This window comes from Bison bison, unplaced genomic scaffold (assembly GCF_000754665.1).
Source record: "Bison bison bison isolate TAMUID 2011002044 unplaced genomic scaffold, Bison_UMD1.0 scf7180017864108, whole genome shotgun sequence".
NCBI lineage: Eukaryota > Metazoa > Chordata > Mammalia > Artiodactyla > Bovidae > Bison > Bison bison.
The window spans coordinates 2,003,799-2,029,010 of NW_011494680.1; positions in this window are offsets into that span (position 1 = coordinate 2,003,799).

Genomic DNA, 25,212 nt, shown 5'->3' on the forward strand with positions numbered 1-25,212 from the left:
TGAACTGCATCGTAGAGACAGAGACGGGACTTCCCTACACAAAGCTGAAATACCAGGATGGGGTGTGAAGTGTCACAGCAGTAGTGCCAAGAAAACTCTCTGAGAGTTTAGAGAAGGGAGGGTAGACTCCCGGTGGGGTGTGCATGGTGATGGCAGGCAGAGGGATGAGGGAAGGTTTTCTGGAAGAGACAGTGTCTGGCCCTGGGTCTTGAAGGATTATGGGGTCGGCTGTGCAGAGAAGGCGGGAAAAGTATTCTGGGAAGCAGGTGTTTCCTAAGTCTCGGTAGAGTCTGGGAAGCCTGAGCATGTATGTTAAATAATAACTCCTCTGGCTGAACCAGAAAGTGCACAGAAGGCAAAAACTGGGGTGTGAAGTGGAGTCTGTGGACTGGATCCTGGGAAGCCCAAAGCCCGTCTGGGATGCATTTAGGTGCAGTGGTGAAGAGTCCTGGATTTAGAGTCTAACCCTCTGGGTTTGAAATTCGACTTGCTGGCTGAGTGACTTTGAAAGCTGCCTCATTGGCATCAAAAGACATTCCGTTTACCCTCTCTTTGACCCTGTAGCAAAGCTGCAACAAGGATTCAGATAAACTGTGTAAAAACTTCACACAGGTATGTGCTAAGCATTCAGTAAGTGATAACAGCTATATTTGGGGAAGGGAATGGCAACCCACTCCAGTATTTTTGCCTGGAAAATCCCATGGACAGAGGAGCCTGGCAGGCTATAGTCCATGGGGTCACAAAGAGTCAGACATGGCTTAGCAACTAAACAACAGCAACAACAGCTATATTATTGTTATTTTTGTTTTTAATTGCTAGACAGTAAAACTGCAAGAAAGGTTATATTGAAACATATAAGAAAGAAGGACAGAATATACTTTGGAAATATCTGGGATCTTTTGAGCACTTTGGTGAGCATAATTTATTAATGAGTTGTTCATGAGAACAGATACTTTATTTTTGGTGTGTCAAGGGTATAACACCATTTATCCTGAGTCACAGTGAACCACTGTGTAGACAAGAATATTGAATTTTTTAAAAAACAAATTAGATAGTTTAAGCAGGAAGAACAACTCAATTTAGAGCTCACTTAAAAAAAGATTTATTGAGCATTATGTATCAAATACCAAGTTAAGCAGTGACCATACAAAGATGGATGGTCCATGGTCCAGCTGAGTAGGGAACACTGACATGAAAATAAACGCAAAACACAATAACTTCAGTAAGTGAAGTTTGCACAAGTTTCTAAATTTAAGAAATGATTGAAATCGCTCTAGATTAAGTACCCATTGCTACCTGGTGACAGACAGCATGCCTAGGCCTATGTTTTTTAAAGTAATGCCCATCCTTTTCCTGGCTAACTCAGTAAATTTGAAACAATGGAATTACGGCAATGAAAGCACTGGAACCGTACACGTCATAAAGCAAAACACCCTGGAGTTTTGTTATGTTCTGAGGGACTACAGTTCAGTGCTGGGAATTCTGGGGACCCTTGAGATAGCATGGCGACGGCTGACAAGCGATTGGATGCTCTATCTATGCACCCTTATACATAATGACTCACTTAGGGAGGGAAGAGGGTGATGTGTGGTCATTGGCAATGCTAGGCTTCCTCTGAGCCTAGCGTTGTCTGTGTACAGCACTTCGTAGATGCCATCTCTTTTGACACTCAGCAGTAACCCTGTGGAGTGGAAGTATGACTCCCCATTTTATAGACAAGGGGACAGAACCAGAGAAATGAAGCAACTTTCCCAAGAAAACTTTCCCAAGACTGAGCAGGACAGGTATGTCAGACTCTAAAGCCCTGCCTGCATTTGCATTCTAGACTCTTGAATATTACACTTGTGAGGCTGACAGGGAACAATTTTTAATCAGCCTAACGCAGATGTATTGCATCCTTATAAAGAAACATTTCCTTTGCGGATGACACGCTACACGGAGCCAGAAGGTAGTGGTGGCAATTGCTTCTCTCCTGCTGTGTGAGGTGGCGATAAGTAGATCAGGGAGTCTGTCTGCATCCCTCCCTGGTTTCTGACTGCCTGGCACCCCAACCAGGACTCTTCTCTAAGCCTGGCTGTTTCCGGGGCGGCCTCCCTCCAAGTGGGTCTGAGATGCGAAGGCTTCATTTCAGCAGCCCTGCTCCTCAAGCCAGGGCCATTGAGCATCCTGCACTCTGCCTGGGGGCATGCTGACCCAACACAGTACAAATGCCGACTTGCTCAGTGCTCAACAGTCCCACAGTGCTCTGTCTCCTAAAACCCACCTAAAACCCACACAAGTAAGGACTAACTGAACACGAGATGTGTCAGTAAGAGGAATAAAGGTGGTTACACTGCATATTTATATTGTGTTTTATGGTTTATGATGAGCTTTCTTATGCCTTCCTAAGGATAGCGAGGTACTGTATTGTCATCACAACAGCTCTAAAAGGAAAGTGTTCTTCTTATCCTGCTGCTGCTGCTAAGTCACTTCAGTCGTGTCCGACTCTGTGCGACCCCATAGACGGCAGCCCACCAGGCTCCAATGTTACCCAAAAGGGAACGGGCACAGAGAGACTACGGTTCACTCAAGGTCACAGAAGCAGCAAGCGGCAAAGCGAGGGTGAGCTCAGGCAGTCCAGCTCCAGCAGCCACCTCACATAACCACAAAAGGACCTGCCCTCTGTTGTGTCGGGTGGTCGGTCCCTCGTGGACTCGTCCAGCCTCACTGGCTTGTGACTTCGTCGGTCTGTGTAGTGCTCTGGTGGGTGAGACCACTGTGTAGACTTGTCTATATAAACTGGAAGCAGACTAGACACAGACAGGGAGGGAGAGGGCGTGGTGAGAATGGACATCCTTCTGTGCGGAGTCGGGGTGAGATGACATGAGGGCTTGGGGGAGCTCTTTTCTCTCTGGTGGAGAACCGAAGGGGATGTTAGCCTGTAACACTCAGCATTTTCAGTTGTCAAACTGGTCGATGTGGACACAGTGATATTTTCAACAAATGCAAAGGAGAAATATTTCGACAGAGGAGGAAGAAATTATTTCTTAGAGACTCAAAGTCTAGTCCCTTGGGCTCGCTAATCACATGTGTCCGTTTAACTCAAAGGCTATTCGTGTGGGTTTCAGGAGGGTGAAAGGAAAAGTACAAGCCAGGCTTTTGTTCTCCACTTGAGTTGGGAATTTTTTTTACAAGTAATCTTTTATTGGAGGAAAATTTCTTTACAATATTGTGTTGGTTTCTGCCGCACAACAGCGCAATTCAGCCACAATTACACACATATCCCCTCCCCCTTGAGTCTCCCTCCCCTCCCTCCATCCCTCTCCTCTAGGTCATCACAAAGTGCCAGGCTGCATTCCCCGTGTTTGAGTTAGGATTCCTGAGAATAAATTCATTTTCTGTCTTCCTGAGTCATGAACCGAATGGCATGCACCCGGAACATTTGCTGGTAGTTATAAATAGTCTTGGCGAGGTGGGGGGCCCTCTGCTGAATCAGGGTCTCCCAACCTCTCAGCGAAGGACACTCCAACCTAGACTCTTTATCAGTTTTACACCAGCCTCTCCCAAACACATTCCTTTCAAATATTTGAAACTCTGCCTTATTATGTAATTTATGAACAACCCTATGCTGAATGCTTTGAAACTGTTCTGTGAAGACACACAGCTGTAAAATTTGTTGCCCACCCCCAAAGGCATACTGTTTGGTGAAGATAAACACAAGGCACAATCAGTGAATGCTACCTGCACCCATGACCTTCTGCTCCTCAGCAGGGCCCGAGGCCTTATCTAGCCTTCCTTTTATGATTATGTTTTTCTTTTTGATAATGCCGACTCCATAGCACTTTTCTTCTTTGTAAGATTGCATTCTGATTTTCCTTTTCTCTCTCATTTTCTTCTATTTGTGATTGTATCTGCCCCTCAAATGGGTTACCAAGTTCCAGTTCTTACTTATCTTTCTATTTTCTTTTTCTTTAAAAAATTTTTTTTTGATGTGGGCCATTTAAAAAGTCTTTATTGAATTTGTTACAATATTGCTTTTGTTGTTTATGTTTTGTTTTTTGGCTTCAAGGCATGTGGGTTCTTAGCTCCCCTACCAGGGATCAAACCCGCGCCCCCTGCGTTGGAAGGTGAAGTCTTAACCACTGGACTGCCAAAGAGTCCTGGCAAAGCTTTAACATACTGTATTTTCTATGATCCTCCTTTGGAAATTTCACACCAAAATTTTTTTCCCCAAAAAAACACAAAATATTACTATAGTCAATAATTGCATTTGAAGTCCATCAGCTTCTTATGTAGAATATTTGACACAAAAACTCATGTTTACAATCCATTTAGAAGTATGCTGCTGCTGCTGCTAAGTCGCTTCAGTTGTGTCTGACTCTATGCGACCCCATAGACAGCAGCCCACCAGGCTCCCCCTTCCCTGGGATTCTCCAGGCAAGAACACTGGAGTGGGTTGCCATTTCCTTCTCCAATGCATGAAAGTGAAAAGCGAAAGTGAAGTCACTCAGTCGTGTCTGACTCTTAGCGACCCCATGGACTGCAGCCTACCAGGCTCCTCCACCCATGGGATTTTCCAGACAAGAGTACTGGAGTGGGTTGCCATTGCCTTCTCCATTTAGAAGTATATGTCTGTATATTTCATATGGAATGTATCATAAGCTCCTTAATCTATAAATTGGGACAAATCATGAAAGTCCTGTTAAAAATGGCATGGGACAACTGAAATACGAAATTGTATGAACAGAATAATCCCAATTTTAGGAGACTATCTATCTATATTTTGTAGTAAATCAAAATAATGGCAGCAGCCTGCAAAGTTCATCTATGTTTTCAGTTTTTATCTTGATGAAAATATTTACATTGACCTAACCAAAGAAATAAAATTTATCTCTATTTCAAAACATTATTTTTTAAAAAATGGGATGTGACACCCATAATCAGAAAGAACTTGTCAACTAAAAAAAATTCACAATGTGAGAGTGGCAAGTTAAGTTTTATTTGGGGCAAATGAGGACTGAAGCCCAGGAGACAGCACTAAGATAGCTCTGAGAAGCTGCTCCAAAAATGCAGGGGGAAAGGACAGCATGTGATTTGGGTAAAGGGGGAGTACATCCAATCAAGCACATAGTTTTTGTAGAAAGTTTCTGCTGGTCTCGTGAAGCTTCTGCTAGTTATGAGGAACAATCATCACCATGAGAATTGGGCTCATAAAGTCAACTCCTGAGATATCTAACTATCTGAAGACATGTCCTGCAGTTTCCTGGAGCACAGAGTGCCTCATTTCTGCTCTCTACCCTGAATTCCTTCAGTGGGTGTTTAAGATCAGTGGCTGCAATGGCACGTGATTTAGTCCTTGTAGATGGCAAGCACTCATGGCAAGTGACAATTTGTGGTTGACAAACTATATCCAAAGACTTCATAGATTAACAAGGACTGAGATCGCCAATTAGTGAAGACTTGGATACTGGAGTATAAAATCTCTGCTGGCTTTTTTTTCTTTTTCTTCTGTTTTAAATCTTGAGGAAACACATCAATCTTTAGTCTTTAACCATGGCTTTTATGCAGATCATCCTAAGTGCTCATTATTCCCAGATATTGAGGCCTGATTTTCCAGCTTCCTGATCCACACTTGTACCTATGTGTCCCACTGAAACCCTGAACTCAGTGCACTCTCCACTGAGCGGCTCATTGTCTTTTCCAGACTTGCTTGCTTTTCCTTTTGTTAGAGGCACCACCACCCTCCTTCATTCCCAGACCTAAAACTGTAATCATTTTTGGCTTCTTCTTCCCCAGCTGCTGCTGCTGCTAAGTCGCTTCAGTCCTGTCTGACTTTGTGCAACCCCATAGAGAGCATCCCACCAGGCTCCCCCGTCTCTGGGATTCTCCAGGCAAGAACACTGGAGTGGGTTGCCATTTCCTTCTCCAATGCATGAAAGTGAAAAGCGAAAGTGAAGTCACTCAGTCGTGTCTGACTCTTAGCGACCCCATGGACTGCAGCCTACCAGGCTCCTCCATCCATGGGATTTTCCAGGCAAGAGTACTGGAGTGGGTTGCCATTGCCTTCTCTGTCTTCCCCAGAATATCCTACAATTAACTTTTCTCTGAAATTCCTTGGTTGCCCAGTGGTTAGGGCTTGGAGTTTTCATTGTTCAGGGCCTGGGGTTCAATTCCTGGGCAGGGAACTAAGATCCTGCAAGCCACACCAAAACACCAAAAAAAAAGGAAAAAAAAGGTTTTTTTTTTTTCTTCTCCATATTGCCACAGCTACAATCTTTAGTAAGTCTTTGTGCCTCTTAGTAGGACCAGCAACTGTCTTTTTATTTACAAAAAAAAGGATAAAAAATAATCCACATATTACATTTAAAGGTTAAAATTTAGGGGTTTTAGTATAATATATTCGTAAGATTTCAATTATCACAATCTAATCCTATATCTGAGCTCTAAAGGAAGGGTCAGATATGGGAAAAAGTAAAGTCACTGGGATAAGATGGAAATGAAGTGGGGTAATATTGGAACCCCTTCACAATCAGATCTCCAAGCAGGGAGGCCAAAATACAGGAGCCCTGGAATCCAGTAATAATATCAAGCTGATGTCTCTGTGGCACATTTTATATCTTTTTTTATTGGTGCGTCATGGCATCCTATGAGGCAGACAAGTCAGCTATTATAACATCCACTCAAGAGAAGAAAAACAGAGACCTGCTGAGAGGTGCCAAGACTCGTCCAAGGTTATGTAATTGGTTCCTGCAGCTCTGGTCTGGACTCCAGCCGAAGCTCTGTCCACATTTTTTATTCCCCCAGAGTAAAGAGATGACGTTGGACCCTATCTTAGGAGATGTAGATACATGAATTAGAAACGTGATTCGGTAGAAGCAAGCACCTTTCTTTTGAAGTCTTCCTCAAGCATAGAATAAACTTGAACTTGGCCATTCAGTTCTAGTTCTGCTATGCATCCGTTTTGTGATCTTGAGGATCTCGTTGAACACTTCTCAGGCTCGGTTTTCTCACCCGTAAAACTGAAATGATAATAGTTATCTCACAGATTTGCTGTGAGGCTCAAATCAGGAAACGCATATGTAGTGCTATGAAAACCGTAGGTATGAGACTAATAGAGGTTGTTAAGCTTTTCCTTTGACTGCAATGGATTCTGTGGATGGGGGTCCAGGGCTGTTCTCATGTACAGGCTGTCTCAAGCTGCTGAAGTATTTATTCACTCACTCAGAAATAAATTTCTATCTGTAAGCCATCCAGTGTGTGGTACAGCCTGAGTGGACTTAGATACATGCTGATGTGATGGTGAGTGAAGGAGTGGATCCTTGCTAAGATTCTGAATTTTTCTCCTGCATTTGCTCACCTGGACCAACTCCCGAAAAATCCTGCAGAATGAATTGCTTCCAAGCTGGTGTCTCACACTGCACAGTTGGAATAATCATAAAGATTGCCCTTCTCTTCTTTTCTTCCCTGGCTCTCCAACTGGTGGTGGCACAGAATACTTTGGTCAGATGATCCCATAAAATCTATGGGGAGTGGCATAGTGGACCTTGGGCAGAATGAGGTGATTCAGTCTGTCACAAATTGATTTTCTTCCCCCTGTGCACTCACATCATCTCCTTTTGCATTCCAGTGCACACTGGATCTAATAAGCTGAGCCTGGTCCCTGAATCATCATTTTTTTCTGTCCCTCTGAGTTCTGTGAGCGTCTTTTCACCAGGCTTTTGGAATACAATCCTGGGCAGCCTTTCTGAGTATGGCAAACTGAGGGTGGAGGATGGGATTTTGGAAGGTTCTTTTAATTTTGAAATCATTTGATACATTAAGAATTTGATACATAATGGAAGTACAGGGATACTTCCGTTCTTGGGGCTTTACCTGGCACACAGGTTTATTCCTTGCAGCTCTCAGCTTTAGCCAATGAGACTCCGGGGTCTTGCTCACTGTTGTCAGTACTGCCCACTCAGCTCTGTATGACAAAAGAATGCATACAACTCAGTACCAAAAAGCCAAACAATCTGATTGAAAAATGGACAGATGGCTAAAATAAGCATTTTTCAAAAAAAGATATACAGATGGCCAACAGCCACATGAAAACATGCTAAACATCACTAATCACCAGGGAAATGCAAGTCAAATCCCAATAAGATATCACTTCATACCTGTCAGAGTGGCTCTCATAAAAAGATAGGAAATAAGTATTGGTGAGGATGTGGTGAAAAGGGAACCCTTGTGCACTGTTGGTGGGAATGTAAATAGGTACAGTCATTACAGAAAACAGTATGGATGTTCCTCAAAAAATTAAAACTAAAACTATTGCATGATCCAGTAATTCCACTCCTGGATATTTATCTGAAGAAAATGAAAACATTAATTTGAAAAGACATGCGTACCCCAACATTCACTGCCACACTATTTATAATAGCCAAGATGTGGGAGCAATAAATGAATGGACCAAGAAGACTTGGTATATACATACAATGGAATAATACATACTTGGCATAAAAAAGAATGAAATAATATCATTTGTAGCAACATGGATGGACCTAGAGATTACCATTCTAAGTCAGTCAAACAAATACAGAGTGTTTTTACTAATATGTGTAACTTAAAAAAAAAGGCAAATGAACAAATATAAAAAAACAGAAACAGAGAACAAACTAGTGGTTACAGGAGGGGAGGGACAAATAAGTGAAGGAGATTAAGAGATACAAACTAAAAAAAAAAAGATTTACAAAAAAGAGATACAAACTACTAATTATAAAGTAAATAAGTCACAAGGATATAATGTAGAGCACAGGGAATATAGTCAATAATATAATAACCTTGTATGGTCATAATTTGTAAAAGCGTCAAATTATTATGTTGGATACCTAAAACCAGTATAATATTGTAAGTCAACTATACTTAAGTTAAAAAGCTAAGTAAAGTGGTAAAAATTATACATTTTATGTTAAATGTAGTTCAAGCACAATTTTTTTAAACAGCTGCACCTTGGTCAGCACCATCCCAAGTCTGCCTGTTAAGGGCAGTTTGCATGGCCTCACTTGGTATATGTGCTCAGTGATGCAGTGGGACTTGGCACTTGGCTGGAGCTCAGAGCCAAAGCACTTTTCAGGTTTTTGTTTTATTTCAATCCAATCAATCATTAAAAAAAAAAAAAAATCCCACATCTACCAGATGTCAGGGATGGTTCTAAGCACTAAGGAGGGAAGTGAAATTTAAAGCTATTTCTCTGCTTCCATCTGGTGGAAGCCATCATCATTTCTCTCCTGTAGTTTACATCATATTTCTTTCCAACACAAAATCTCCCTGCTTCGCTCAGAGTAAAAGCTCCTGTCCTCTCCTTGGCCCATCTATTCCTCAGTCCTCTCCCCTCCTAATCTCCCAGCTTCACTGGGCTCCACACTCTCTGGCCTCCCCACAGGCCCAGGTACACACTCACCTCAGGGTCCTTGGAGAAGGCAATGGCACCCCACTCCAGTACTCTTGCCTGGAAAATCCCATGGACAGAGGAGCCTGGTAGCCTGCAGTCCATGGGGTCGCTAAGAGTCGGACACAACTGAGCGACTTCACTTTCACTTTTCACTTTCATGCATTGGAGAGGAAATGGCAACCCACTCCAGTGTTCTTGCCTGGAGAATCCCAGGAACGGGGGATCCTGGTGGGCTGCCGTCTCTGGGGTCGCACAGAGTCAGACACGACTGAAGCGACTTAGCAGCAGCTCTTCCAAGCACTTACTATAAGCTATACTAGTCCATGTGATCATTTCCTTACTTCTTTCATGCCTTCATGAAAATAACACCTCACTAATGGATTTTTGTCTGTTTTGTTCATTGAAGTATATTAAAAAAAAAAAAAGACTAAGTATTTTGTGTTGGGGTACAGCCTATTAACAATGTTGTCATAATTTCAGGTGGACAGTGAAGGGACTCAGCCATACATACACATGTATCCATTCTCCCCCAAACTCCCCTCCCATCCAGGCTGCCACATAACATTGAAAAGAGTTCCCTGTGCTATGTAGCAGGTCCTTATTGGTTATCCATTTTAAACGTAGCAGTGTGTAAGGCAACCATAAGTTTGTTCTCTAAGTATGTGAGTCTCTCTGTGTTTTTAAGTTCATTTGTATTATTTCATTTTAGATTCCACACATAGGGGATGTCATATGATAACCTAAATGTCCTTCAAGAGAGGGATGGATAAAGAAGATGTAGTACATACATACAATGGACTATTACTCAGTCATTAAAAAAAATGAAATAATGCCATTTGCAGCAGCGTGGATGAGCCTAGAGAGTATCGTACTGAGTGAAGTAGTCAGACAGAGGAGAAATATCATTTCACTGAAGTATCTTAATCACCTGCAACGGTGCACTCAGGAAATAGGTCTTCAATAAACAAGTAGAGAAAGGAAAGAAGGACTTTGCCAGCTAGTGTGGGAGGACAGGACACATGGTTAAGTGTGAAATCTTTTCTTTTCCTACAGTCCTGTTCTTTTTCATTTGCGTCTCTTTGAGCTCCCGCCCAAGCCTACCTTGTGCTGTGTGGCTAATGTTCACCTCTGTCTCCTGGCACCCTGGACAAATGCTGCATGATTCCTCCAGCACTTACCACAAGTTCTGCATGCAGTAGGCACTTAATACATTGTGGGTTGGCTGAAGAAGGATCTGAGTCTTGCAGACAAATAGTTAACGGTTTGGGGGGGTTGATGATGGCTGTGGGCTGTTATATTCAAGGAAGGAACTCTGGAGCTGGACACTGAGTCTGGAAATGGGAACAGAAAGGGAACTCCAGGTAGGAGGAGAACAGAGCAGAGGGCTGGAGGCTGGGATGCATTTGGGGCCTTTGGATTGATGAAGTTTCCTCCTGGGCGGGGCAAGAGTGTTCACATCTTTTGTTATCCCACTTTCTGCACTGTTGCCCATCTGCAGCATCTGGCTCCCTTTCCTTCAGCTCACACTTTTGCCTTGTCTCTGTCCCAGAAATTGCCTGTGGCCTTGTGTCATTGGCCAGCAGGTGTTTCCATTCATTGATCCAGCGTGCTGTCCAACTGAAAAGCTCATCTGATGCCAGGAGATGCCCTCCCAGTCTTTCCTTTGTCTCCGTTCCCATTTCTTCTCTGGTGAAGGCCCTCAGGTCACTCCTTCCTTTGTTCTGCAGTGGACGTGTTGCCCTCTCCGGCACTGGGCTGTCCTCTTGTAAGTTTGTACATATCAGTTTCCTCTGCTGAGCTGTAATTCCCTAGATACCCGGGTTGTACTTGTATCTTTCATCATATCCATATCTTTTATGTGGCTCATAAACAAATTCAAACAAAATGAATTGCAGAGTGGATTCCCAGATGGATGCTGCTGTGTGAAGCAGAGACAGGCCCAGAAGAGTGGTCCATTTGACCAGGTGGAAATGGTGGGTGATCCTCTAAGGGGTGCACTTCCCAGAGAGACTGGAATGATTAATAGCATTTAATGTGTACCAGGCAGTATGCCAAGCATTCCTGTCCGTCATCTTACTTATTCTTTAGAACAATCCTGTGACGTAGATTCCATTAGAATCTTGGAATCTAGATGGAATCTAGTTATGTTTGTGCTGAATCCTACCAAACCCACTATATTGGGTTGTTTTAAGCTTGGTGAGAAGAACCTTCATAACTTTCAGGACTCAGTTCACATGTCACCTCCTTGGGGGAACCTTCCCGGTCCCTTGTGTCTAAAGCATCCTCTTCCAGGGAATGCCCAGCCTGTCCAGCAGTTAGGACTTGACACTTTCACTGCCACGACCCAGGTTCAATCCCTGGTTGGAGAATGAAGATCCCACAAGCCACACGGCATGACCTAAATAAATAAACAAACAAATAAAGCATCCTCTTCCTGCTATCAGCCTCCATCACAGCACCCCACACCTTCCCTTCCAAGTACTTATTACAAGTTGAAATTACTCATTGATTTATTTTATTTTTTTCTTTTCTAAATTTTTCCTTTCCCTTCCTCCCAAAGGGAGTCCCACAGAGAAAATGGCCTTGGTTGGGTCACCCAGCATGCTGTCTGCAGTGCTGTACAAAGCACTGGCACACAGTGGGCACACACACATGTTTCCTGAATGAATGACTCTGACCTAATCATTTTGTACCTTATTTAATGCCTGTGAAATTGTAAGGGCTCAATACATATCGATGCCTCAGGGAGGTGCTGTAAGTATTTCTCTCTCTTCATCTGATTCTTTCACATTCAAAAAATATTTTCACAGCTGATTTTTCCACAAAAATGAATAAAGAAGCTGTGGTACATATATACAATGGAATACTATGCAGCCATAAAAAGGAACACATTTGAGACAGTTCTAATGAGGTGGATGGACCTAGAGCCTAGTAGAGTTGAGTAAACAGAAAGAGAAAAACAAATATATTAACACATATATATGGAACCTAGAAAGATGGTACTGATGAGCCTGTTTGCAGGGCAGCAGTGGAGAGGCCGACACAGACAGACTTGCGGACACAGGGGACGGAGAGGGTGGGATGGAGGGACAGAGCAGCATGGAAACATGTACATTACCATATGTAAAATAGATGGCCAGCGGGAATCTCCTCTAGGTCCAGGGAGCTCCAACCAGGGCTCTGTGAACAAACTAGAGGGCTGGGATGGGGTGGGGGTAGAGAGGGAGGTTCAAATGGAGGGAACATATGTATACCTATGTATACACAGCACCCCACATCCTGAAGTGTGGCAGAAACCAACACAATATTGTAAAGCAATTATCCTCCAATTAAAAATTAATAAATTTTAAAAATTCTGTAAAGCTGTTTTTTTTTTTTAAAGAAAATATGTTGCACCTACTATATGCTGGTAGCATATATACTTAAGTAGATAGTATAAGTGCTTTACAAATGTTATCATAACAACCCTGTGAAGTAGGTACTGTTATTCCCATTGTACAGATAGGTTAAGTAATTTGCTTAAGCCAATAAATGGCAGAGCTAGAATCTGAACCCAGACAGGCTGGCTCCAAATTTCACAACTGGCGTGCTATAATGTTTCTCTTCAGCCCTTTAAGGAGGAAATGGGCAACAAACTTACGGCAGAAAGTGAAGAATAATTAAAGAGCCTCTTGATGAAAGTGAAAGAGAAGAGTGAAAAAGCTGGCTTAAAGCTCAACATTCAGAAAACTAAGATAATGGCTTCCGGTCCCATCACTTCATGGAAAATAGATAGGGAAACAGTGGAAACAGTGGCTGACTTTATTTTTAGGGGGCTCCAAAATCACTGCAGATGGTGACTGCAGCCATGAAATAAAAGATGCTTGCTCTTTGGAAGGAAAGCTATGACAAACCTAGGCAGCATTAAGAAGAAGAGACATTACTTTGCCAATAAAGCTTGGTCTAGTCAAGGCTATGGTTTTTCCAGTAGTCATATATGGATGTGAGAGTTGGACTATAAAGTAAGTTGAGCGCCGAAGAATTGATTCTTTTGAACAGTGGTGTTGGAGAAGACTCTTGAGAGTCCCTTGGACTGCAAGGAGATCCAGCCAGTCCTGAGTGTTCATTGGAAAGACTGATGTTGAAGCTGAAACTCCAATACTTTGGCCACCTGATGCAAAGAACTGACTCATTTGAAAAGACCCTGATACTGGGAAAGATTGAAGGTGGGAAGAGAAGGGGATGACAGAGGATGAGATGGTTGGATGGCATCACCGACTCAATGGACTTGAGTTTGGGTAAACTTCGGGAGTTGGTGATGGACAGGGAAGCCTGGCATGCTGCAGTCCATGGGGTCACAGAGTCGGACACGACTGAGTGACTAAGCTGAATTAAACTGGGTAGCAAATGGAGGAGAGGAGGTTATCATTTATTGAATCTCTACTAGATCCAGGAACTCTGCTAGGTCATTTCAATTAAGTTTCAAAATTGGATATTATCCCAACTTTATAAGTTGAAAACTTGTGGCTCAAAGAGATTAAGTAACTTGCTGAAAATTATATAGATCAATAGTAGCAGAGTTGGGATTCAAACTCAGATTTGTTTGGTTGTAGAGTTCTGTTTATTTCCCCTTCTTTATGTCAAATGGAAGCTAATTAGAGCAGGCCCAGGTTTAGAAGAGCTTCCTTGGTGGCTCAGTGGCAAAGAATCTGTCTGCCAATTCGACAATGCAGGAGATGCAGGTTCGATCCCTGGGTTGGGAAGATCCTCTGAAGGAAAGGGCAACCCACTCCAGTATTCTTGCCTGGGAAATCCCATGGACAGAGAGCCTGGTGGGCTACAGTCCATGGCGTCATAAAAGTCAGATAGGACTTAGTGACTAGACAACAAAAAAAGCAGGATTAGAACCCTGGCTCCTCTTCTGGAAGGGCAATGCTCTTTACACAAGACCAAGGTGTCGTTTCCCTAATTTTACTGTAACGGAGAAGCCTCTCTTCTCATCGCAATGCGGTTTCTCTTTACATCTCTGCTGAGTACAATTGGTCAGGCTCTGGCTCATGATGGAACCAGCCCTTGAATAGTTATCAGAACAGTCTGTTCAGCCTCTCTGAAACCCCCTTCCTTGATTATAAGATTGGAGGCACTAATGTGCATGGTTCCTGCCTCAGCAGCCTCTTGCAAAGATCTAATGACATTATGTACAAGAAAGGAAGTTGAAGACTAAAAACTCTATGAAAGAAGCACAGAATAGTGGTGTTTGAAGAACAAGCCCTGGGGGGTCAAGGACAAAAGCCTGGCAGAACTTGTGCCTTGGTGGTTTTGACTGATTTCTCTGTAGGTGTGTCCTAGATCTAACTTCTGTTTCAAAGTCATGATTTTCAGGTCCATTTTTCTCCAATTGGCCTTTCTATACTAAAGATGGTTAGCAAAGCGAAAATCACCATCCATCCATCCATCCATTTATTCATTATATAATAAACATCCCAGTTACTGGAGATAGGATACAGTGGCCAAAATAATGGAACTTCCCCAGCATAGTCCTAATGGAAAGATGTGTGTATTTATGTATATGTGTGTGTGTGTGCACATGTATACACACACATATTTAGTATATTTTTGAACACTTAAAAATCACTAAAGTAAAGGACTTCCCTGGTCTAGTGGTTAAGATTCTGCACTTTCACTGCAGGGGGCACGGGTTTGATCCCTGGTCAGGGAACTAAGATCTCACATGCTTCAATGAGTGGCAAAAAAAAAAAAAAAAACCACCAAAGTAAGCACTTTACACACCTTTTCTTATTTCATCTTCATAGAAACTTGATAATAAAGAGATTATCCTCCCATTTTATAGATAAGCAAACTAAGGCTTAGAAAAGTTAAGCAACTTGGCTAAAGCTCAATGATTAGAAAGTACAGAGCCAGGATTCATTTTAAACTGTAACTCCAAAGCCCAAATAGCATCCTGATGATTGCACTAGACTATATGAATATAATCACTTTAAACTTTCCCCCTTTTTTTTCTGGAAGTTTTTATAGCATTTGCTGGCATTTATCAATCATAAAGCTATAGGCATAAGGCAGATTGTATAAAAAGGTTACCTAGGACTGGCCCAAGAATGTATCTTAGGGGCTGGTATGAACTAAGATGAAAATAACATTGGCCTATAATGGAACTAGGAGATTCCTAGGTGGCACAGCAGTAAAGAATCCACCTGAAATGCAGGAGACAGGCCAAGTTTTGATCCCTGAGTAAGGAGGATCCCCTGGAGGAGGGCATGGCAACCCACTGCAGTATTATTGCCTGAGAAGTCCCATGGACAGAGGAGCCTGGCAGGCTACAGTCCATGGGGTTGCAAAGATTTGGACATGACTGAGCAACAGCACACACGCATAATGGAACAAAGTCTGTAAGATGTAGGAACATCCCTACAGGGATGGATGAGTAATGTTTGGAAAGTAGCATCAGAAAATAGCATATTGATGATTAAAAATCTCAGCTGTTAAGGATGAGCTCACATGGAAACTTCTTTTGCCTGACTGTACCTATCCATGCTGTGTCCACTATGGTTTTACCAGGACAATGGAGCCACCATGAGTGATAGGGAATAAGGGATACATCACAAATATAGACCACAAACACAGCAAAAAAAGAAAGAGATAAAGAGAGGGAGAACCTAAGAAAGTCATTCAGCAAACATATGCTCATCCTTGGCTCTGCTGCCTTGAGATCATGGCAGGTCTCTCTGAGTTCATTCCAACTGTTTAACTTATGTTATTTAAACTTATTAATATTAACATGTTAAGACAACAGTTTTCACAGCCAGAAACAATGTTTCTTTGGGAAGAGTGCATCACTGGGGTCAGCTTCCTCACTGTGTGATCTGGGCAAATAATAATGGCAGCTCTCATTCATTAAGGGCAGCAAAGGGTATGCCAGGCACATTGCCAAGTGTCTTACATACACTGTCTCATTTATTAAAATCAGGCACCATTATCACCCCATTTTGTAGAAAAGATAACTGAGGCCCAGAGAAGACTCATCCATGGTCACATAGTAAATAGTGAAGCTGAGAACCAAACCCCAGTTGTCTGACTCCAGAGCTGATGTCATAGTAACTCCTCTGCACTTGAGCATGGCTTTCCCACCTGCCAGTTGGAACAGTAACATCTAATGTTTCATTTTTGTATATGTAGGGGACAAAAAATGTTAAAAAAATATTGAATGTATCTGGCATTTCCTAGAATCTTGATAAATAATATTTTGAAAAAAAAAAAATTCTTGCTTTTCTCAGGGCTTTTGTGCTCTGTCTCTTTTGGCCTCTTAGAGATTCATTAATCGAATTTATTGTCGGTCTCATTTAACCTGTCAAGTCATTTGGCACGGTGACCACTTTGCTGGTAAAGTGGTTCTCAGGCTCTTTGCCTGGCTTCCTCACCATGGTGCGTGTGTGTGTGTGTGTTTGCACAGTGAGAGTGTCTGTACCAAGGCATGGGGGAGAACTGTGCTGTGTTTAAAGCTGTGCATGTTAATCAGTGAACAGGAGAGGCAGGACATTTTTGAGCCCTTTTGCTGGCCTGCTAGCTGCAGGGTACATCAAAGTCATTATCTGTCCTTGAGTGTCCTGGCCTCCCTTTCTCAGTGGCCTTCCTGCTCCGCTCAGGTGTGGCTCTCTGAAGGGTGCACTCATTGTCATTATCGTGATCCCTGCAGCAGGCAGCTGGAGCCACAGCCAGACAGAAGAGACAGGAGCCAGAGTACAGGGTACTTTCTCAAGGTCGCAGAGCTTGGTTGTCTGCTTCGCAGCCCAGGTCCCTTTAAAACAATAAAATAGTTTGAGCTTACAAAATCTAAACAAATGGAGAGGGGCCCCTCTCTGCTACCTGCTTTAACGGAGGCTGCCTCTGATGCCCGTGCTCTGCTAAAGGTGACAGGTGCTGTGTCCTGTCTCTTCTTGGAACAGCTTGTCACCCTTTGGAATCAAGTCAACCTAGTAACCTTGCGACTTTATCTCTCTGAAGGGCTCCAGAAAAGATACAACTGTTTAGATTATCTAGTTACTTCTTACTGTTAGATTGAAACAAAGACTCCCTTTGCATCTTTCTAGATCCTAAATGGGGCTTCCCAGGTGGTGCTAGTGGTAAATGTGGGAGATATGAAATGCCGGGTTGATCCCTGGATTAGGAAAATCCCCTGGAGAAGCTCATGGCAACCCACTCCAGTATTCTTGCCTGGAGAATCCCATGGACAGAGGAGCCTGGTGGGCTACAGTCTGTGAGGTCACAAAGAGTTGGACACGACTGAAGCGACTTAGCGTGCACACACGCATATCCTCAGTTACATGAGACCATGCAGCTGGGCAGTTGTTGTTCATTTCTCAGAAACATTTGTAGTCAAATACTGGCTGGGCTGTAGACATCTTGAGGCTTGACCTGGGTAGAAGTTCAAGATGGTGCACACACAAGGCTATTTGGTGTGGTTGTTGGCCGCAGTCACCAGTGGGGCAACGGCTTGCATTTCTCACAGCATGGTGGCTCAGCTCCAAGATGCAGCATCTATAGAGCGAGCATCCCCAAAAACCCAGGTGGAAGCTGCCAGGAATCGTCAGCCTACCTCGGATGCAGCAGCATCTCTGCCACTCCAGGGCCAGCCCCGTTCATCTTGTGAGAGGCCCACACAAGGGCACGAGTACTATGGTTCATGAGGGGCTCATCTTGGAGACGGGCTATACCACAATTAATAATGGGCCGCACATCATTTTAATTCCTGCCCTTTACTTTGCTCTTTAACAATAATTCTCATCTGAGGGGCATGCTGGTACAGTGGGTTATTGTACTTTTATGAGACTCAGATTCCGCAATTATAAATTGGGAATAAGACTCCCCTGGTTATCATTAGGAGGGAAAGTCATCATTTAGGCACTCAGAAATGCTAGTTGTTATAATTGACTCAGATGTCTTGAATGCTAAGTACAGGTCTGTACAAGGCTCTCTACACATGTTATTTCATTTAATGTCCCAAAAAACCCTGTGAGGGATGAACTAGGCTTATCCTCACTTTACAGATGAGAAAGCTGAAGGTCAAAAAGTTTTAAAAGCTTATCTAATGTCACACAGTTAAGAAGTAGAAGATCCATGCTTTTAATTATGGCATAGATTGTCTTTATAATTATTATCTCCCTCAAAAAATTGGAAACATCTTGAGATAAATAGTTTTATATTAATAATTTTTTGTATTCATCCTAGTCCCCAGCTCAGAGATAGGCAACAGAGTAGATTCTAAAACAATGAGATTTGTTAAATAGATAAGGGAGACTAATTGACAGCGAGCATGGGAATATAGAAATTCTCATCTAGCACAGTGACTTGCTGCAGGGCTCTCTTGGGAGAATTTTTTAAAGATTTTTTTATTTTAAAATTTTTGGTTGCACTGCATGGATTGCGGTACATTAGGTCTCTGATTAGGGTTCGAACCCGTGGCCCCTGCCATGGAAGTGCAGAGTCCTAATCACTGGAGAATTGGGAGAACTTTTTAACCTCCTTTTTACCCTTTCCATGAAATTCTCAAGGTCACAGAGAGTGCCGCCTGATGGCTCCAGAGGAGGAGGGTTAAGATTGATTGTATTTACCTATTTTTACTGTGGTGAAATAGTATCAGTTTCACCCTGATACCAAAACCTGAATAGTCTCTACACGGACATTTGTTTCAGAGACTCTTTACAGACTTTTAAATATCACCTAGATCTCTGTAACCACACTGTCTGTCCACATAGGACACATTCAGATTTATTAACACCCTAAAAACCTTGTGGTTGATACAAATCTCATCCTGTAATGCTTCCCTAATTCTCTGAATCCCAGCCAATTCTCCAAAGCTACTAATCAAAAAGACATTGATACAGGCTTTTGTGAGGTTAGGGAGAGAGGTACAAGAGAAAATAATGACAGGTCACTCTGTCCACACACTACCCTTTGAAATTCTATTTCTATGAACTGCCATAAGTAGCTGGTTTTTAAAAAAAATTTATTTGTCATCTTTTTTTTTTATTAGTCATCTTGAAATGAAAAGAGTCATGATTTCCTGCAGGATTATAAATAGTTATGGAGTGGCTGACCTCGACCAGAAATCATGGCTTCTGAGGCCAGTGTTAGATGTCAGAAGGAATTAGTTGGAGAAAGAGATACACAGCTCTGCAGAAAGCACGAAGTTTCTGAAAACTCTGCCCAGAAAGGACTTGGAAGGGCCAGAGACATGGAAACCTTGAAACAGACCACAGCCTCTGTATTTTCTCATCCAGTGTTACTGCAGGATGCTGTCAGAGTCACCCAGCTGGGTGCTCACATTCAAATAACCCCTGCCACTCCCAGCCATCCCTTGCATCCCTTTATTGAGAATCTATGTGGAATGAAAGGTAACAGAAATATTGGTGCTACTATTATCTCTTTTGTAGTACCAGTTCTGATGACAGCTTTAAATAAAATCATCTGGGAAATCTAGGTTTAAGGAAGGGTTATGGATTCTTAGAACTAAAAGGTATGTGTGAACACAGGTACTCAAAATGTGGTCCATGGACCCATGTGGGTTCTGATACCCTTGTAGGAAGTATATGATGTCAAACCTGTTTTAATGATAAAACTAAGATCTTACTTGCCCTCTGCCATTTTTATTTATTTATTTTTTCACAGTGTTGACATTTGCACCGATGAGGCAGAAGCATCATAAATGAAACTGCTGGCACTTTGGTGCAAATCCAGATAGTGAACCCAACTGTGTTGGTAGTTGGGGGTATTCTTTATCATCATGTACTCACCATTCAAACAATGCCTCTTTCACATAAGACTGTCCTTAATGAAGCAGCGAAAAGTGTGAATTTAAGTTAGACTAGGCTTTTGCGTACACTTTGTTAATAATCTGTCCAGTAAAATGGAAAGATCAGTGCACATGAAACACTTCCATTGTGTCCTAAAACCAGGATTGCTTAGTTGTCTAGGGAGAAAGCAATTGTGCTGCTGTCTGAATTATGAGCTGAATTAGCCAGTGTTTTTTTTCCCCCCCAAGAAACACCATTTCTGCTTTAAAAAAAGTGATAATCTATGGTTATTTAGACTTGGATATTTGCTAAACAGTTTCTCAAAAATGAATGAATCTGTCACTTCAAGGCAGCTTACTGGCAGAATTTGTTGCAGTCATAAGATACACATTTTCAAGTGAAAATTAGAATTTTGAAGCTCTTGTATCTGGCCCTGTGACCCTGGACAGCCTCCCAATAGTTACACAATTTTCATGAGATTCATAGTGATGTTAGCAAATATGATCCTATTTTGTTATTGTATAGTGAGCTATGTTAATATTGGGCTCTCTTTGGAGGCTTTATGTAGCTTCCTATACCCTCTTAATTGATGAAATGAACATCAGCTTGGGCAAACTCCAGGAGATGGTGAGGGACAGGGAGGCCTGGAGCGCTGCAGTCCATGGAGTCACAAAGAGTCAGATACTACTGGGCAGCTGAAGAGCAACATCAACCACCCTCTCATTTTACAAGGAGAACTCTGAGTCCTCTGAGTGATAAGGAGGTTTGCAGAGATCAGGGGGCTGATCAGGGGTCAGGAAGGTGAGACTCTCTATCTCTACTCTTACCAATCCATGGTTTGGAAACTCTGCTTGAGACCTCTGACCTCACAGGCAGGACTCTTTCTTCTAACCCTTGTACCTCACTCACAGAGCCACTGCACACGCAAATCCAAGACACTGGTGACATCATATTACACCAATCCATCGACTACTGTGTGCATGATGCCATCCTGAATTGCGCAACATAGTGTCTCTCCTTTCTCAGTGATCAGAGACTGGGAGTAATACTCTATTCAACAGTTTTGAGGGCATCAAAGCCACGTAATGTCAAGAGTGAATTAATCATCATTTCGTTCATGTCCAAGTATATAAGGTAAGACCACACGATGCACGGCTTGGGTCTATAGCATCCCCACTGTTATGTATAATGTACACCAAAATTTGATGTTCTTTCTCAGAGTTCTTTTCTCCCATCTACATATCTCTAGTCACTATAGTGTATTCCATCCCATCCCTCCATCCCACAAACTCACCCCCAGGCTGTATATATATCGTGGTTCCAGGGACACAGTAACCATGAAGGCTCTCCTTTTAGAATCTGCAAGGATGGACCATGAGAGGGTTCCTGGAAAAACAGCAAAGAGGGTTTTGTAGCTGACAATCAAATGCTGTCAGGATTTAAGACTCTAAAACTAAGAAGCAAGCAAACACTCTCTTTCCTAAATCCATTTCTCCAGGAGGTGGCTTTTATAGTGAGCTAAATGGTAGCCTCCAAAAAGATGTGTCTGCGACCTGATCCCCAGAACCTCTGAATATTACTTCATATGGCAAAATAATGGAGAAGGAAATGCAACCTACTCCAGTATTCTTGCCTGGAGAATCCCAGGGACAGAGCAGCCTAGTGGGCTGCCGTCTATGGGGTCGCACAGAGTTAAACACAACTGAAGCAACTTAGCAGCAGCAGCAGCATGGCAAAATAATGATGTTGTTGTTCAGGTGCTAAGTCATGTCCGACTCTTTGCGACCCCATGGACTACAGCACCCCGGGCTTCTCTGTCCTTCACTGTCTCCCGAAGTTTGCTCAAGCTCATGTCCATGCAGGGGGCCTGGATTTGATCCCTGGTCAGGGAACTAAATCCCACATGCTGCAACTAAGAATTTGCATGCCACAACTAAACATCCCACATGCCACAGTGAAGACCCAGCACAGCCAAATAAATAAATATTAAAAGAAAAATTTCCACCAGGGAAATGATACAAATTTGATTGTGTGCTTGTAGGAGTATAGGTGTTGGCATCTGAGTTTACAGGCATTTTTTCTGAACCAACACGGCCCTTATGCCCAAGGAAGAAAACACTGGTCCATCTTGGCAGAAAAGTGTCCAAGTTCAATGTAAACCTCTGCACCTTGCCACAGAGATGATGGCTGACAATGAATCAGTACAATGCCTTAGTTTGAGCTCCATGCTGCTGCTGCTGCTAAGTCGCTTCAGTCAGTCCGACTCTGTGCAACCCCGTAGATGGCAGCCCACCAGTTTTATCCTAATATTAGTCAGGCAAACGTGTCCTGAAGACAAAGTGACAGGTGTCTGGACAAGGAAGGGTATGACAACCAGGGATTCACTTTGCTGCTTGGTCCTTTGTTTTGGCCAGTATTCCAGAATGCCGTAGGAAACTGTCGGAATCAAGACTAGCATCAGCACAATGGCAGAGCCTATGCAGTGAACCCCCGGGACCGTATTCGTGGTGACTGCACTCATTATCGCGATGGATTCGGACACTAAAACGCAAGTAGACAACAGTCGAATCTGGGTACCAATCACATTTCATCTTCCTGTGTTTGAATCTAGGCCCAGGCAGGAATATGATCACAGCTCTAGCAATAGTGAGAACTTCAAATATGTGGGTGATCCCAAGAGGTTAGAATTAACGTTTAAAACTGAGTCAGGAAAAAAAAGGCTTAGCTGATGATGCTAATAATGGACAGTATGACAAATGCTGATTTTTCTATCTTATGATGTTTTAAAAAAGGATTCTTACATCAAAGTTCATCAGCATGGTATTCATTGCAGAGGACGTTTTTGGAATACTGATGTACACTGGCTAACCAGCATATATTGTACACCTGCTGGGAGCTAGGTCTAGGGGAGAGGAACAGACTAGAGAGATGAGAAAGTTGTAGTAAGTGCCCTGAAAAATGTCAGTCATTCAACTGATGGACCATTGGGTAAGACAGGCCTGGAGAAGTGGATATAATACAGGGGTTGGTGTGGTCAGACATTGACTCACTGGAGTAAACGAAGGGCTCTGGAAACAGAAGGAAGCCAGCTGTGTATGTGATACATAGCACTGTGTAAGGAACATTACCTTTGGGGCAAATAGATGATGTCAGGAATCCTGCATCTACTACCCACTGATGTCTTCACCTCGGGCGAGTCAGCCTGACCTCCCTAAGCCTCAGGTAGCCCATCCCTGAAATGGAGTATTATATTTATCAGCAGAGTCTTAATGAGAAATGGATGAGATAAAATGTATACAGTGTCTAATGACGTAGCACATAGTTGGTGCTCAAAAATGATAGAAAATGTTAATATAGATTTTAAAAAAAACATTTATTTATTTGGCTGCATCAGGCTTAGCTGCCCCTTGGCATGTGGGATCTTAGTTCCCCTATCAGAAATTGAACTCTCATCCCCTGCACTGGAAGACGGATTCTTAACCATTGGGCCACCAGGGGAGCCTCTAATATAAATTCTTAAGTAGGGTTATTGCTCTACTACAACTTCTTTTCTCTTTCTAATAAAAAGTCACTATGTCCTGGGCTATCTTAGAACTTCTCCAAAAAGAAGTTCTGATGTGAGTATTTGTGCCTCAATAACTGGATGGACAACTCTACACCACGCACCGTGGTGGGTGGTGACTCATGAGCTGAGATACTGGGCCTGGGAAAGGATCCTAAGTTTCTGAATAAACAGTGGATGGAAGGAAAGCAGATTGGGTCCCTGGGCTGCAGAATTAGGGGAGAGGCTGTTACGAAGGGGCTACAGGCAACCTCAGAGACCATCTCATTGCACCTCCTTATAGTACAGTAGAGGATCCTGAAACCCAAAGAGAATGAGAAATGATTCTGAGACTCAAAGGTAGAGCTGATGCTGCAACCCAGTTGGTGGATTCTGTTGTTTTTCCCTTTCCTTTTCCTCATTTCCTGGAGTCCCTGAAAGCAGATGGCAGTGATGATTCAGAATCATTGAGCTTAGAAAATCAGAATAGATTTAACTTCTGAGCTCAGCTTCTCTGCTTCGCTATGAGAAACAACTACTTACATTCCACTGGGGAACAATTCTGTAGCCGTAACTGTGTTAGGACCCATGGCAACAGTCCCTGGTTCAGTGTGTTTGCTGGAGCATCTTGAATGGGTTCTAATTGGGTGGTTAGTTGATTGACTGAGCTCTGTCTCTGAACTCTGACTGAACAAAATGATGTTCAAATGTCAGAAATGTTGTGGTATAATTTGGAGAAAGAAATTAAAAATCATAGATGTAGAAAAATGTTGGAATACAATTATTACACAAAAACTGCCTATCTAAGCCTATTGTTTGAGAGGACCCAAAAGAAATGCCCTTCACCAAGCCTTGGGTAATATGTTGGAGAAGAGAGAACCAGCATCTTTGAAAAGTGTTTGAGTTGCTATTCGTGAAGACCAGGGCTGACGATCGAAGCCGCTGCAGTTGGTGAGCCTTTTTTATTTCACTGAGACATTGTGGGACAGTGGTCACAGCTGTATTCAGTCACCGGAGGCATTGGCTGTGCACAGAGTGAGCCTTGCAGAGGTGCTTGCCCCAGTGATCTGAACATGAATCAGCATGGTATCTAATCTCACAGTGCTTCAGTTTCTTTTTTTTGTAAAATAAAGCCACATCTCTCTAATTTGTCGAAAAGTGATATGTACAATGTACTTACCTAGTGCCTGGCTCATAACAACTTCTAGATAAGTGATAGCTGTTATTTGTAATTATGGGATTCTCAGCTCAGTCATGTCTGATTCTTTGTGACCCCATGGACTGCAGCATGCCAGGCTTCCCTGTCCATCACCAACTCCTGGAGTTTACTCAAACTCATGTCCATTGAGTCGGTGATGCCATCCAACCATCTCATCCTCTGTCGTCCCCTTCTTCTCCCACCTTCAATCTTTCCCAGGATCAGGGTCTTTTCAAATGAGTCAGTTCTTTGCATCAGGTGGCCAAAATATTGGAGT